At 47.4% G+C, this 13,728-nt stretch overlaps 1 protein-coding gene across 9 annotated transcripts in view; it reads left to right on the top strand.

Annotated features, from left to right (window-relative positions):
- Nucleotides 1-13,728, top strand: part of DISP1 (dispatched RND transporter family member 1) — a 181,225-nt gene that overhangs the window by 115,956 nt on the left and 51,541 nt on the right. The window contains exon 1 of one of the 9 annotated variants that reach the window (XM_040451987.1): nt 1,121-1,306. The exons of the other annotated variants lie outside the window; for them this stretch is intronic. The gene's annotated coding sequence lies outside the window, so the exon portion shown is untranslated. Of the gene's footprint in view, nt 1-1,120; nt 1,307-13,728 lie in introns of those variants that run through there. 9 annotated transcript variants of the gene reach the window in all.

The following is a 13,728-nucleotide window of genomic DNA, read 5'->3' as shown; positions in this document are numbered from 1 at the left end:
CCTTCTTTCCCATTTAGCCATCTTAATGGATGCGAAATGGTGTGTCATGCTTTTATTTCACACTTCCAGACTTATTAGTGATGTGGAGCAACTTCCCGTGTGCATGTTAACCACTCATACGTTTTCTTTGGAAAATGCCTATTCCAAAATTGCGACTACTTTTAGATTATATTATTTGCCTTTTTATTGTTGTCACTAAGTTTTTCTACATTGTGGTTACTAGTCTCTCAGACACGTGATTTGCGCGGATTTTCCCCTCCTCTGTGCGTTCTTTTCATTTTCTTGATAATGTTCTTTGAGGCACTAAAGTTTCATCATTTTAATGAAGTCCAATTTCATCTGTTTTTTTTCTTTGATTACTTGTGCTTTTGGTGTTAATTTCTTTAATTTTGAAAGTGCCGTATTTATATAATTAATCACTACAGCCTATTGAGAGCGTCGTTTACACATTTTTAATTGGAGAAGTCTGAAGAAGAGCTGGAGTTCACGTTTCAGTAGGGTTATCACTTGCTTGCCAGTGGATGTAAAGTATTTGTTTGCAGATACCAGATATTTAAAAGGTTTTTACATTGTGGTTGTGGAATTTAAAATAATGGCATCGTCAGGGCCACAAATTTATAAAAAGTAGTGTCCGATTCATTTAACAAACTGCTGTTTTGTTTAGGAAAATTGAAGGGAAACACACAACTGCTTGAAACATGACTTTCCTCTATTTATTAAAGAAGATTCTGCCTCTTTTAAAAACCACGGACTTTCCGCCCTAAAAGCTGGGTCCCAAGAACTATTTGTGAAAGAGCGCAAGAATCCCAGAACTTGGAAATAAACACTGTTGCTGTTTATTTGTGTTAGTTTAGATGAAGTAGCCGGCCCTCGGAGTCAGAAAACTGAACCTGTAGCAACTGAAGTCAGCCTCAGCAAGCAAATAGTATCAGCTAGCATGGCTTTAATCCACTAAGTAACGTTCAGTCGGAAAGATCAAAGGAAGTTACAACCCAAAACAGCCCTTGTTAACAGTTTCCCGGTAGAAGCAGGAAAAGGCTAGAAATCACACGTCACCTCATATCCTGGCTCGCTGACCCCGTGCTCCAGCCGTCAGCAGTGCTGGGACCCTGCCCCTAGGGGCCGAGGACGAGAAAACTCTCCCGCCCTGGCCCTGTAGGAAGCCAGGGCTGCAAGTGCACCCCTGACACAGCGCCGCCCCGGGTCCAGAGCCCAGAGCCGGGTTCAGAGCCGGGTTCAGAGCCGGCTGCTGCGCTCACCCGCCCGCGACCACGCTCGGCCGGGAACGTTTCTTCTTTCCGTGAAGGTAATGTATTTGCTCCTGCTTCCGTTCCTGTGAATTTGTTGTTTTGAGAGTTTATTTAAAAACTGAACTTTTGGTCTGTGCTTCTAGGATTGGATTAAAACTTCGGCTCATAGGTTTGTTTTTCAGTGTAAACCCTGAATGGCACGTTAATGCATTAGAATCTTACGAGGTTTATTTGAACTGGAGTCTAGCGCTGTCAGGTAAGGTTAGCCGTTTCTTGGGTTTATTAAAATGTGCTTTCTTTAGTAAGTGTTGGGGGGGGGGGGAGCCTCGGACTTAAAGTAGTTTGTGTGCTTTCATACTTTGGGAGCCTTCGTAGGCTCCATCAAAAGGAGAGAATTTTGAAAATACGTGCTTCTCTCATTATTAGCTGGTATGAAAATAGAACCCTGGGAATTACCTGAATCACTTTTGTGAATTGAGTAGTGTAAGAAGATGGTAATGTTTTAGCATCTTCCAACCTATAAAAATAGAAGTTTGGTGAACATACCTACTTGGGATCGAAGCTTCCACAGCAAGATTAATACTTAGCAGTGTTCATCTGAAATACACAGGCTGGGTACACCTTCAAGTTGTTTTGAGTCGATTACATTTTTTTTTTTTTTTGCATTGTATGCATTTTAATTGGGGCAGTGGCCACTACGTTGTAACTGGACTTACTGGTCAAAGTGGGAATCGTCATGTGTTGGCCATATTTACCTTTTTTCCTTTTCTGTTGAATGTAGTTGACCTACAACACTGTGTGTTAGTTTGGCACATTTATATGCTGCGGCCATGAACACCGTCCTGGTGTTGAGTGCTTCCATCACAGTACATACTTACCCTTTCTTTTCAGTGTTGGGTGCTTAGATCTTAGTGACTCAGCAGGTTCGAGGACTGCGTGCGTCACACGGCATTAGATCTCTGGCTGGTGTCTTGCCCCCGGCAGGTTTGTGCCCTGAATCAACAGCGGCCTTCCCCTTTGCTTAAAATGAGTGTGGAGAGTTTATATGCCACTGGCAGGAATATTTAGGCTATTTTAGTCTGTGACATAGTTGTATGTCTGGTGGGAAAGGGTAAATTTTGAAGAAACTAGGCACAGAAAAGTTTTGTGAAAACTGAGGTATTTCATGTAAATCATTGACTGTAAACGAACCTCTCAGTGATCATGCAAGAAAGTGGGTTCTCTTTTTACAGTTCGGTAACATTTCCTCTAACAGATATTCTTGTTGAAATACGTCCTTTTTACCCACAAGAGGGGTCTTTTAGGTCATAGTATTTAATTTTTTTTTTAACATTTATTTAGTTTTGAGACAGAGACAGAGCATGAGCAGGGGAGGGGCAGACAGAGGAGACACAGAATCCGAAGCAGGTTCCAGGCTCCAAGCTGTCAGCACAGAGCCCGACGCTGGGCTTGAACTCACAGACCTTACCAAACAAACACCTTTCTTTCTTCTCCTCCTCCTCCTCCTCCTCTTCCTCCTCCTCCTCCTCCTCCTCCTCCTCCTCCTCCTCCTCCTCCTTCTTCTTCTTTTAGTGTTTATTTATTTTTGAGAGAGAGTGTGAGCAGAGGAGGGGCACAGAGAGAGGGAGACACAGAATCCCAAGCAGGCTCCAGGCTCTGAGCTGTCAGCACAGAGCCTGACGTGGGGCTCGAACTCACAGACCTTACCAAACACCTTTCTTTTTTTGTCTTCTTTCTTCTTTCTTCTTCTTCTTCTTCTTCTTCTTCTTCTTCTTCTTCTTCTTAGTGTTTATTTATTTTTCAGAGAGAGAGAGCATGAGCAGGGGAGGGGCAGAAAGTGAGGGAGACACAGAATTTGAAGCAGGTTCCAGGCTCCGAGCGCTTAGCACAGAGCCTGACATGGGGCTTGAACTCACAGACCTTACCAAACAAACATCTTTCTTTCTTTCTTTCTTTCTTTCTCTCTTTCTTTCTTTCTTTCTTTCTTTCTTTCTTTCTTTTTCTTCCTTCCTTTCTTCCTTTCTTTCTTTCTTTCTTTTCTTTCTTTCTTCTTCTAATGTTTATTTATTTTTGAAGCAGAGAGAGAGAGAGCATGAGCAGGGGAGGGGCAGAAAGCGAGGGAGACACAGAATCTGAAGCAGCTCCAGGTTCCGAGCCGTCAGCACAGAGCCCGACGCGGGGCTCGAATTCACAAACCGCGAGATCATGACCAGACCCCAAGTCCGACACTTAACCAACTGAGCCACCCAGGCTCCCCGTAGCTCATAGTATTTATAATTAAGAAAGCTGTAGTTCTCTTAGAAGCCTCAGAAGTCACTGACTATGTAAATCATCTCCAGTTGTGGCTGGTGCATTGACTACTGTCCGTGGCTTTCTGTCTGCTGACATATTTCTGCTTCTTAAAGTGTTACAGCAAAGAGTCTTTTATCATCGTGTCATTTATTTTTGAACTTTGCGTCTCTAACAGACTAAATGCTTTTGTTGCTACTCTTGGATATTGGAGTATTTTATTAGATTACACTTTATCTGTAACTTTTGTTTTAGCGTACAAACATAGGCAGGGTATTTTTGTGTATTTTCTGTGGCTCGGGTAGCTGACATCTTAGATGTGAATTACAGGATCGTGAGCATGAAGTTTGCACCGATGGTGAAAAATGCTTGTGTCTGACGTGACTGACACACAGCGCAGCTTAGGGAACACTTGTTACCTTCGCCTCTTCCGGAAGAGGCTGTGTGTCACAGCACTGATGCTCCGAGTGTTTTAACCTGATCCCACGTCCAGACTTGATGCTGAGCCGACCAACCCCTGTGGGCGACCGTGTGCAGCCCCGTGCCAGGGCCTTGCACACCCGTCCTGTATGTGAGCGTGTTGGCCGGCCCAGGGGTGGGGGTGGGGAGGGGCAGCTCGCCCATCACCCCGAGTGCGTCCTGCGGCCTTGGCACACAGGCTCTGTGAATGCCGCCTGTTGTTCAAGATGGAAAGGCCCGATCACACCCCAGCTGGGAAATAAACGTGGGTGTCGAGGGCGGGACGGACGAGCTGCCTGGCCTGCCGGCCGTCTTGGGAAAAACACAGAACAAAGCATCTGAAGCAGGACTTAGAGATGCAGGACTGGGAAGAGGGGCGCCTTACTTCTGTCCTTTGTTGTTCTAATCTCCAGCAAGCAGGCTCAGTCCAGGTGCACCTATGCAGACTCCGAGAAAAACGGTCACGGTGAACACAGGAGGCGCTTAATACATGCTTGCTAAATAAGGACGACATTCGCCTGTTCAACTGGAAGACACAATTTGATGACGTCTGCGGGCAGACAAGGGTCCCGCACCGCCGGCCGGTGTGGTTTCAGGTCGTCTGCTACACGTGGGTGGGCAGGTAGGGGTCACGAGCATCCGTAGTGATGGTGGGAGCAGAGACAGAAAGGGTTTATGAGACTCGAACCCAGGCTCTCACCAAGACTGAACCTGCGGGTCCAGTGTGAGGAAGAAGAAAGTGCTTGTGAAGTTGATGTTTTCCTAAGCTCGAGGTAGATCTCAGGGCCCTTTAAGCAAAAGGGTGTCTTCAGTTGTGTTTGTGCAGATACGCGGAGGGGTTGCTGCGTAGACTGACGGGTACCCTGGAGACGCTGTTTGCTGGACAATGAGGCAGAGCCGTTTGGGGAGCGGCTTGGGAAGTTAGATCTGCTGCTTCTCAGACTTCACAAAACAGCGGGGCTGGAGCCCGCTCTCAGACCCTTGGGTGTGTGGGGATTTGTGGGGAAGGCGTGGGTCAGGGTAAGAGCTCCGTGAAAAAAACATACGCCACCTTCAAAACCAAACAAGCTCGAGTCCTGGATGGTGATCGGCTCGGTTTTTGACGTTATGGAAGATGTTTCACATCCCCTCACATTCTTTCGCTTCCCGGGATGTGGGAGTAGAATTCTCTTGGTTTGATTTATCTCAGAGACGTGTTTCCCCTGGAGGCCAGCTGCCGAGTTTTGAGTTTCTGAGATGTGTGAGGTGTTAAAACACTCCTGGTGTCTTCAGGCTTCCTTGTGATGTGCTGGGCACGTCTGGAAGGCTCGGGGACAGACTCCTGTTCTGCCTGGGAAGAGCCAGGGGCACAGACAGGTTGCTCCGGTGTGAGGGTGCCCATTTTGCGATCTTACCTGAGGCAGTGGTTTCAGAGGAAATCTTACGGCCTGAACGTGGCCCTGTCTCATGGGGAGGGTCCTGCTTGTCACCAGAGCGTTGTGGAATTCTCACTGGGCCGGACGTGAGGGGAGACGCGGGCCCGGGGTCTGTGGGTGTCTGAGCCACGGATTGGAGCGTTGAAGGGCTTAACATGCAATCAGAAATCTTTTCCTTTCTTTCTTTCTTTCTTTCTTTCTTTCTTTCTTTCTTTCTGGCACAGAACTTCAGGGAACATGCTCTTTTAATACAGGGGTTTGGGACTTCATTTCAAAGATTGACAAGGGGTCAGGGGACATAATTTTTCTTTTGGGTTTAATAAACTCATTAGTCAGATTGGCTGGATCCTGACCTCAGTCACAGGATCCGGAAGTAACTGTGATGCCTAGTTCCACTTTCTCACTTGAAGGCATGTGAACGCTGCCCATGTGACCGTCTCGCTGAGGCTCTCTCCCTACCGCACCGTTGCCCCCACGCTTATAACTTCAAAAATACCCTTTTCGTCGTTAGAGAAATAAAGACCATCAGAACGCTCCGAAGCTCGTCCCATGTGAAGGACCTGTTCTGCATGCTGTTTGCGATGCGGCAACATTTTGCTTAAGAAATACTTAAGCAGTATTTTCTGAAAGATGGATCCCTTTAGTGGTGGTTGCCTGCTGTTATAACTTGATGGGCATCAGTTGTTTAAATTCTCAATCTGTGGGTCTCAGCCCTAGCCACACACTGGGATCATCTGAGGAGCTTTTAAAAAACGCTGATGACCGCAGTCCATTACAACATGAATTAAATCAGAGAACCTTTGGGCCAGGGCCCTGGGTCTGAAGGGTTTTATATTACTGAAATGGTTCTAATGTACAGAAGAGGTGGAGACCATTGGAATAGACTCGTAACTTCGTGAACATTTGTTGTATTTATTACAGTCGCTTCACGATTTGTAGCGTAGTCTAGGTGAACTGAATGCCATGGCTGGCTCCTGGGTTACAATGGCCGCTTATTGGAGGGCTTTCCAGAATTTTTTTGAAAGACGATTGACTGATACCAATTAATACGGAAAACCCCCCTGGGTTTATTTTCCATGTTCTTAGTTACACCAGTGGGTTCATCTGACATTGAAACTCAAAGATACAAGAAGCCTTTCTTTCTTCAGGCCGTAAGTGCTTGTGGGGCCGGCGCTGTATGGGGAGTGTGGGGAGACGTGGCGGGTGTTGTGTGGGTTGATAATTTTTGTGGATGAATGTGGAAGACAGATGTCTGAAGAGTGTCCTAATAACTTCAGCACAGCAGTAGTGTTCTTGACATACAGATTTAGGAACATAAGTGTTCATGGTGATAAGGTGTTCTTAGCTCTCACGTATCCCAGACTATAAAGAGAAGCTTCATTTTACGCTTCTCCTCCCAGGTAGGTCTGTTACCAAAGGCACACTCCACACAGAACAAAGGAGCACAGTGAGATCAGAAAGCCTGTCACCTGCCCACCTGTGCGCGGCTCGCATCTGACAACAGGACTGCTTTCCACATTCGGGGTTTTCTGATTTGCTGGGGCACTGTAAGATCTTCCTTGAGTTATTTAACTTTTATACTCTTTGTTGTAAGTCTGGGAGGGAAAATTATGAGGCCGTTTTTTTCCCCCGTATCGTTAAGCTGTTTGTAAATACCGTGAACAGCTTCTGTAAAACTGGAACACTTAACATTTACGGTTCGTTGGTGTCTTTATCAGTGTCGATTGTGTGTATTGAAAGAGGTTATATAAAAAAGATTTCATTTTCAGAGGTGGTGTTTGTTAACATAAGTCAAAACCACCTTCTTGATAATATACACTTAACAGACCAACAGTTGAGCTTTCGTGGTAAAAGAATAGTGATCTGCGACTCTCAGATTTGCCGGGACTCGGTCCGTTGGCTTCCTCATGGTGTGTGGAGGGCGGGGCACGCGGACAGGTGCCCAGATGTTTGCCCCGGATTGTCCGGGACATGACTGCTAATGTATTGCCGTTTATGAGGAAGGGGAATGATAGCAGTACCGAGAATTCTTTGTAACTCGTGAAGTCCCCACAGGGGAGTAAGTACAGACACTGCTAAGCCGTCTTATTGAAGGAGAGTTTATCGGTAGAAGGTTCATGAACTCAAACAAAAATAAGACAGTTTAATTTGTCTCAGAAGAAGAGAAGATCGTATTCCCTTATGTAAGACCATTCTTTTCAGTTCCTTAACACTGGTTCTTTGATTAAAGATACAGATTTTGCTGTCAGGTCACAATTATGTTTTCATCGTCCAAACCCTCCATGTCAACAAAGATTGGCCCCTGGCTGGCTTTTCAGGTTTGCATAACATGATGCATGAGTGGAAGGCACTTCTGAATTCAGTGGAAGAGGCCTCTGATGCTCTTGGATGCTGAACTGTACCTTTCAAAACTGTCTTGGGAAATAGTGAATTCAGAGGCTGGTTTTCACGCAGACCTTCACACTGAATTTTGTACCAGCAGCCTCTGGCGGTCCGGGGGAACTGCTCGTTGAACTTGGCGCTGGCCCAGAGGCATCTTGAGGTAGCGGGAGAGCCTCACTTTCAGAGGCAGCCTGGTCTGAGGCTGGATCCCAGTCGCGTGATTTACGTGAGTTAGTACTTCAGTACTTTGGCCCTCAGTTTTCTCTGTGATATCTGCTCAGGTATCGTGAGGAAAGGGCTTGACATAGTGAGATGAGGAAACCAGCTTGAATAATAGCCCTTTGGGGGGACGTATCCCTGGAGACAAAACCTGGCCGACACCCTTCCAAATGGACCCGCCACAGATGAGCTCTGCAGTCGCTCCTCGTCAGTGACTGCTCCCTGGCCACGGCTCTAAGGGTTAAGGGGTCGACTTGCTGCCCCTGCTCAGGGACGAGGCCATCATTTGGGCAGCGTGAGAGGAACCGTTTCATGTGAACTCAAATTTGATGAGTAATGGATACAAGTGCTCCCCAGACTGGATGCCTAAGGCCTGGTGTGCAGAGGGGCCCCCGGCGCATCTGTCGCCCATCTACTAAACCTGCCAGCACGTGAGAGAAGAAGATCGTCTCACGCATTGAACTGGACCCAGGACTTCAGTCCACATTCAGGAGTCGCACCAGAACGGTTAAAAGCTGATCGGCTATTTCCGTGCACGTAACAGTTTGCGGTTGTGAAACAAGCCACACTTGGTCACCAACTCGAGCCTCTCGTGTTAACTGTGTTACTTTCCTCTGCCTTAGTCGGAACGGCGGGCCTTCCTTTCTCCGTCTCTGCTGTCGTTCCCCGCTTGCTGGCTCCGTGCTGCTTTAATTGTGCGTATGCTGCCCCAGCCGCGGCCTGGCTCCCCGGCAGCCTCCGCGCCCGGTTTGCCGCACGCAGGGTGTCCCAGCGCCGGCGTGTGGGCACGTGTTGGAGACCTGCGGCCTCACTCCAGGTGGCCGCGTTCAGAATCCGCATGTCAGCAACGTCCCGCCCGTGATCCTTCTGTGTGAGAAGCACTGGGGTAGAGTTTTGTGTTTCACTTAGTGAGGCTGCTCTGGGGAGCACCACCCTTCCCAAACAGCCGGCCGCGGACAGCATGGGATCGTGCTCGCGTTCGCGTCTCGCCACTCGCTGGGACGTTTGCTCTCCTGAACCTGACGAAGCAAAGGGTTGTCCTAGAGCACATTGTGGGAGCTGGTGGGGTGTCGTTTACAGAGAGCCCTCAAACCCCTGACGTCGGGCTTCCTAGCCGAACCCCCAGACTCTGTGTGTGCCGTTGTGGCTGGAGCAAAACGAGGGGTGACGCCTGCCACGCCGTTCTGAGCGTCGAGTCAAGTGGGATCGTGTGTGTGACAGTTTGGGGAAAGCTGCGGCAGCCCCGCCTGGTTAGTGGCCACGTGGTCCCTGTGGTGATTGGGGTGGGGTGTGCAGGGTGCCTGGCATGACGTTCGGATTCTAACTTGCAGCTTTGGGACCACGGAGCACACCCCCGGGTGCGAGGGGCTGCTGCGAGGTTTTCACAATGGCCCTTCCCGTGCGTTTGTGCTCCGGTGGCCACCTGATAGCTCAATGGCATCCTTTATGGCCGTGATGTTTAATCTGTTGGCATCACTGTGATTACACAGTAGTATATCCACTGTATCCACTGAGCTGCTGTTTTGTCTTTTAACCTACTATAAAAATACATAAAGCATGTATCGTATTTAGTTACATTAATGATACGTGTCGTGTGATTGTGTCTTACGTTACTTAAAGGTGTACGTTTTCTGAGTCCCAGACCAGGTTAAGGAGGTAATTGTGTGATCCCTGTAATCACATAAACTCCGATGCCTCTCCTCCCTGCGTTGAAACACAGACTGAAGAAGGGTCTGCCTGGGGCACCGCGCTCTTGGTTCCTAGGTGGCTTTGGCCCAACAAGTGTGTATGTTTCCAGAAATGGGGGAGGTATGATGAGATACGTTGAAACCTTTCTCTCAATACTTTGTACTCACCTGTTCTTACTCCTCAGCCTCGTTTTCATTTCTTCATCCAGTTATTCAATGCATCGTGCAGGGTGTTATCATGAGACAGCAGGTACGCATCAGAAGGTAAACAATTGAAAATGCCTGGGCGGCTCAGCCGGTGGCACACCCGACTCTTGGTTTCGGCTCAGGTCGTGCGTGATCCCAGGGTTCTGGGACCCAGCCCCACCTCGAGCCCCGTGTTGGGCTCTGTGCTCAGCATGGAGCCTGCTTGGGGCTCTCTCTCCCTCTCCTTCTGCCCCTCCCCTGCTCGCGTGCACTACCTCCCTCTAGATAAAAAAGTAAAATGAGATCAAATGGGTAAAATGCATCCAGTGTATCGATGTTTAGTTGTCTCTTAAGGTAAAATAACTTTGCTTCTGTTTTTACATTTTAATGATAACTACCTTTTGTTCATTATTAGTGACTGTGCTAGAGACTTTATATGCTGTTTTATTAGGATTTCACCACCATAAAGAAGACAGGCTGACAGTAAAAGTTGTATGCGGTACAGAAAGTGAGATGTGAAGTCTTCTCCACCCTTTCAGGATTCGCAGTCCAGCTCTCCAGCGGGAAGACCTTTTCTTAGGTCCTTCTGGAAACTATCTGTGTATCCTGATCATATGTGTATCCCCCCCCCCCTTTTTTTAACGAAATGGGTAGAGTCATACCGTACAGGCTGTTCTGTGGGTAGGCTTTATTTGTGTCAAGATGGACTTTGGACTTCTTTCCATCGCATAGCTTGATCTAGCTCGTTCTTTTTTAATCGTGCAGAATGCCCAAGGTACAGATAGGGCAGAATCCGAGTCTGTTACTGAGGATATTTTAGTGCTTCCAGTTTTCACTGGCAGACGGTGGTGTGGTCTGTAACAACCTTACCTGTACGTCTGTCTTTACGCATTGTTCAAGTGTATCCAAAAGAGAACTTCCTAGTACTATTGTGGGTCAGAGGGTGAGGGTGTTTAAAATTCTCATTAGCGTTTCAAATTTAACTCTAAGAACCAAGGCTTAGAGACTGTAAGAGTGTAAATCATTTGACCCAGGTTCTCCAGGGTAGAAACTGGTAGGGTCAGCTTTCAAACTTAGATCCACTCACACCGTTTCTTCTAAGCTACAGATGTCTTCAGCTGTTGTTTTAAAGCATAATTTTGGCTTTAAAGCCAGGAAGCGTTATTCCTTATCTTTTTATATTCTTAACGCTCAATCCAGCAATTATGATAATTCTTCCATTATAAATACACAGCCCTTTATGGTTTTGTGTATTGATTTTATATCCTGCAACTACACCGAATTCATTTATTCTAACTTATTATTATTATTTTTTTTTTTGGTAGAATCTTTCAGTTTCCTATATATGGCATGTCACCTGTACATAGTGACAGTTTTACTTCCGTTCTGATTTGGACTCCTTTCTTTCGTTTTCTTGCCTAACTGCTGTGGCTGGGACTTCCAAGACTGTGTTAGAATGGGTGACATTAGACCCCCCCCCTTTTGTTCCTGATGAAGGAAAAGCTTTCAGCCTTTCACGACAGAGTGTGCTGTTAGCTGTGGGCTTGTCATATGTGCCTTCTATGTTGAGATGTGTTCCCTCTGTACCTGCTTTCTTGAGAGTTTTTATCCAGGTGGATGTTGGATTTTGTCAAAAGCCTTTTCTACACCTGCTGGGACGACTGTATGATTCTTACCCTTCAGCGGGTGGTGGTGGTGGGTCATGTTGTCTGACTTGTGAGTGTTGGACCCTCTTGTATCCCTGGAATAAATCCCACTTGATCACGACGTGTGATCCTCTTAACGTATTGTCGAATTCAGTCTGCTAATATTTTATTGAGGATTTTTGCATCCATGTTCGTCAGGGACGTTGGCCTGTAGTTCTCTTTCCTTGCGGTGCCTGGTCTGGTTTTGCTGTCGGGAGAACACTGGCCTCGTAAGATGGCTGTGGACGTGTCCTTCCTCCTCTAGCCCTTAATGATTTTCAGCACATTTTTATTTGCTCGTCGTGGTCCTAGGACAGACATGGGCATCGGTTGTTATCCTGATTAATACATGTGAAGACCCGAGGCTCAAAGAAAAGCGAAATTAAAATTTAAAAAGTAATCAGAAGACAGTCCTTGGCCAGAGGCCGCGTGGCCCCCCAAGTGCCAGCGCACGCAAGACAACGATGCTGGTAGACAAGTGAACCGAGGGCTTGGGACTGGTTGCTTTGAATGTATTGAAACTGGTGTGTTATGTTCATGAACAACAGGAAAATACACTGAAACTTCTGGCCGTGCGGCCCTATCGCACCCCACGCCGGTGCCTCAGGCTTCCTCTTGGCTGAGTCCGCGTGCCGTGGCCCCGAGGAGAATGGGCCGTGACCGCGGGGTGGTTGTTCACAGGCGCCCACCGTATTTGACCCCAAACTGGCTTTAAACTTCACCGGAAGTACTGCTTCACGCTTTCACGATCGCGTGTACATTTGTCACCATAGTGTCATCTTACCATGTTGGCTCTTCCTCTGTCCCATCAGCTTTCCTGTTAGCTCTCTCTGTCTTCGGCTCAGACCAAGTTTTTTTCTCATCTGTCTCAGTGTTAAAGAAAGATCTTTCCCTCTGTGGACATAGGTTCATGCTTGACTTCAGATCAAACCTTTGCTGTCTTCCTGGCCACCTGAATTCCTATACGAATGCATCTACCAAACTTAATTCATAGACATTTCTTAGAATAATTTCTTTTCTGTTTTTGCTCATAATTATTTTTTACTTGAAATTCACAACTTATTTATAAGGTCAATTTGATTGTTCCTGTTTTATGATTAAAGAGACTGAATCGTAGAATGTTCACATGACTTACTTCAAATACAAGCCAGTCAGAGTTCAAATTATTCTTTATTTCCACCATCAGAAGACGTCTCCAAGTTAAGGAACAGGTTATGTTCCAAAACTTCATTTGTAAGTCGGATATTTGGCACTGTACTGCACTTTACCAAAGTGGGGGACGTGTTCCAAGGGCGATGAGGCCCCCGCTGCCCTTCAGAGATCTCTTTAGCTCTTATGTAAGGAGCACATGAAGCATTTGCAGCAAAAATAAGAGAATATGATCATTGTGATTCTGGTCACAAAGTTCTCCGTCTTGGGAGAAGCATCCGATTAGAAGATGGGGAAACAGGTGGAATTGGAGAGTCCGCGGGGGCATCAGGCCACGGGGAGGGCGGTCACAGGCCGTGACGTTCTGTCTGAAGCCCAGTTTCTTGTTAAACCGAGGATTTGGGTTATTGTTAGATAGTTGGCATGGCATGACTCCCCCGCCAGCTGTGATTATTGGCATCTGTGGGATTGATGGAAAAACAGACTCTGAGGATAGTAACACACCTGATGGAAAAAAACAACCCCAAAAACCAGAGAAGGTGTCCCCTTTGATCCCCTGGCTGGAGGGGAGGGAGGTCTTGGGTCCCCAGGAGCGGGGGCTGCTGTGCTGGGTCCTGCAGAGAACGTGAGCGTCCTGGGTGGAGGGTGAGGGGCCGTGACTGCGTGTGGATTTGTCCCAAGAGTGTCCAGTGCCGGGAGCACGGATCTCACACAGCCAGGCCGCTGTGCGTTCCGGCAGACCCACAAGCATCAGAGGGTTCAGTTGGCTTTGAAAAAAGTCTAGCGCCCCTTTGACATCCTCTGATGTAGGTCTTACTGATTCTGGAATATCTGCGTCAGCTTTTTTGTTGTTATAGCAAAAGGGGGGATACATTCTTCAGCAAAAGGAAGCTGAGGTGACAGAACCTCCCTGAGGTGGCCTCGGGGTGAGACCCCGCCTCCAGGTGGCCTCGGGGTGAGACCCCGCCTCCAGGTGGCCTTGGGGTTTGACCCCGCCTCCAGGTGG

Source organism: Herpailurus yagouaroundi, unplaced genomic scaffold, assembly GCF_014898765.1.
Source record: "Herpailurus yagouaroundi ecotype Mexico unplaced genomic scaffold, PumYag 205, whole genome shotgun sequence".
NCBI lineage: Eukaryota > Metazoa > Chordata > Mammalia > Carnivora > Felidae > Herpailurus > Herpailurus yagouaroundi.
The sequence above is the reverse complement of the archived record's forward strand: the minus strand, read 5'-3'. Positions and strand labels throughout refer to the sequence as shown.